The sequence below is a fragment of the Panthera uncia genome, chromosome F1 (assembly GCF_023721935.1).
Source record: "Panthera uncia isolate 11264 chromosome F1, Puncia_PCG_1.0, whole genome shotgun sequence".
Taxonomy (NCBI): domain Eukaryota; kingdom Metazoa; phylum Chordata; class Mammalia; order Carnivora; family Felidae; genus Panthera; species Panthera uncia.
The window spans coordinates 61,317,524-61,320,262 of record NC_064813.1 but is presented as its reverse complement, the minus strand read 5'-3'; the positions used below and the strand labels follow the sequence as shown (position 1 = coordinate 61,320,262).

General features: G+C 52.2%; 1 protein-coding gene across 1 annotated transcript in view; it reads right to left on the bottom strand.

Moving 5' to 3' along the window:
* Positions 1 to 1,907: 1,907 nt before the first annotated feature.
* SH2D1B (SH2 domain containing 1B) overlaps positions 1,908 to 2,739 on the bottom strand; it is a 31,412-nt gene continuing 30,580 nt past the window's right edge. The window contains exon 5 of the mRNA XM_049635282.1: positions 1,908 to 2,543. The gene's annotated coding sequence lies outside the window, so the exon portion shown is untranslated. The remainder of the gene's footprint in view (positions 2,544 to 2,739) is intronic.

Here is a 2,739-nt window from a genome sequence, read left to right as displayed (position 1 = left end):
CCCATCTCTCGCCAACACCTTGCTCATCACCCCGCAGTGATGTGCGTGCTGGACACTGTGGCCGGGGTCTGAGGCGGGGTCGCGAGATCACCCCCAGCCCGGCCCACCTTGCCAGCTGCCTCTCCGGCTACTGCCGCCGCGGTCCATACCCCAGTCCCCAAACTTCTCAGGATCGCTTCCATGACTTTTGTTCAGGGCTGTCTGTCTGCCTGCCTTTCTCTTTCCTCTGACTTGGCCAGGCTGTCTTTTCACGTTTCGGCTCAGGCATCCCTTCCCCCCCGGGAGTCCTTCCCGCTCGCCACCCCCAGCCGCCTCTGCACCACCCGTGGCACGAGTGACGTGGAACGGAGCTCCCGCCCGGTCTCCCGCGGGTCCCTGAGCTCGAGGGCGGGGGCCACGCCACGTTCACCTCTAACGCCTCAGTCCGCAGCCCGGCCCCTGGCCCATCTCAGGAGCTCGATAGAGATGTGCTGTGAGCTGAAGTCAAAGAACTTCTCACTTATTTCGGGAAATTTTATACATATGTCACACACACGAAATCTAGTGCTAAATTGCGTGGAATGGACTAGACCAGGCTTTCTCTGAGGCCTGGCCTAGACCAACGCCACGGCTTTCAGCCCCTTCCTCGGGGCCCCCTACCCGCACGCAGTCTCTGCACCTGACCACCGGCTTCAGAGGATCGAGGGAGGGCCACTCTCAAAGTGGAGGATGATTAATGGGCCAGTGTGTGGGCCATTTGTCTCCAGCCGGAGCCTCCATTAATTCAGTTCCCTGGACAGGTGCCACCTTGTCACAGAGGCAGCAGAAGCCGGTGCTGCGTCCTGCCTAATGTAAGAAGGGTCACACTTCGATGCCAGGCGCCTGCCCGGCTCCCGCGGCCGCTTCTCCAACCGCTGCATCCCATTCCAGTTCTCAATACTTCTGCTTTACCACTGCGGCCTTTGCTACTGGAGCTGTATTATTACGTTTCTGAAGTTCCCGCGCATTCCAGGAATTGTGCTCATCAGTTGGCATCCATTGTCTCATGTGTGTCTCTCAAGAACCCGCTGGGAAGTCCAATGAAGCCCATCCCTCGGACACAGAGCTTCTTACTGCGTTCAGAGAGATTCACACACATGATCTCGTGAATCCTCACGTCTCGTGGCGTCGTTATTTCAGCCCCATCTCACAGATGGGTAAACTGAGGTTAGGGGCGGAGACAAAGCAGAGCCTGAGACTTGGGGCAGAGAATGGGCAGCACAGGACCCAGAGGCCTGGGTCTCTAGACCCGAGGAGCAGGCGTCTTCCTCACCACATGGCTCTTCTCTGTTTCCATCACACCAGCGTGGTAACAACTCTCAGGAAATGGTCATGGCCCAGAAATGTCTTTTTGACTTGGACCTTTTCCAGGGGCGAATGCATTTTCATTAAACACTGAATGTTTGTGTAGGATAGGAATTTAGAGACCCATTCACCAACCCCCCTCATTGCACAGAAGAGGAAAGAGCAAAGACTCTACTGTTTCAAGGTTCACCTATGCTGGCGTGGTCTCTGATTCCCCACGAGACCCTATGCAGTGAGAATGATCCCTCCGTTTTCTAGGCGCGGCTGACTGGAGGCTAAGGGAGTTTCAGCCACCTGCCCCAAGTCACTCTGCCCATGAGCGACAGAGCTGACCGTCCTGCCTCTTGAGAACATTGATTCACGAGGGTTTTGGTATGAATCTGCTCTATGATTTGTAAGAAGTTCAGCCCCAGGCAGGAGTGACAATAGTGTTTCTACTGTGTTTCAAATGCCAGCGGGGAACCTGGCTCGTACACTAATCCTCTTATCGACACTGGAGATTAAACATCCAAAGGAGAGGTGAGTATTATTCCACGCAATGTTTCATTATAGCTATGATGGTTCCTCGCGGTGCTTTTTTTAAAACACACACACACACACACACACACACACACACGCACACACACACTTTGTTTTCTTGGTGATTGTCTGCTCTCTTGTGGCTGACTTTAGCCATTGCAGTTTCTGGTAACTAATTTCTGCAAAGAGCAACTTTTCGTGCTACTGCTAACTATGAGAAAAGCACTATATCCGTTTTAGAGAGGCTTTTCATGTTCCTCAGATCATTTCCTAACATCAACAAATAGAATGCAGGGAAAAAATAGAGGACACTTCTTAACTAAATTCCAGTAGGCGAGAGAAGATAAAGGGGAGGTTATCTTGGAAAAAAAGAATAATTTTCAAAAGTATAGAAAGATGAAGTGGTCGCCTGTGTGGCTTGTCGGGTAAGCGTCCGATTCGGCTCAGGTCATGATTTCACAGTTTGTGAGTTCAAGCCTCACGTCGGGCTCTGTGCTGACAGCTCAGAGCCTGGAGCCTGCTTCGGATTCCGTGTCTCCCTGTCTCTGCCCCTCACCTTCTCTCTCTCTCTCTTTCTCAAAAATAAAACATTAAAAAAAAACTTTGAGAATAAAATGGCATATGGACTTTCAAACAGGATAAAGGAAAAACTTATATTCAGACACATTACTGTGAAATTTAAGATCATAAAGACAGACCACCTTTGGGGTGCCTGGGTGGCGCAGTCGGTTAAGCATCCGACTTCAGCCAGGTCACGATCTCGCGGTCCGTGAGTTCGAGCCCTGCGTCAGGCTCTGGGCTGATGGCTCGGAGCCTGGAGCCTGTTTCCGATTCTGTGTCTCCCTCTCTCTCTGCCCCTCCCCCGTTCATGCTCTGTCTCTCTGTCCCCCCAAAAAA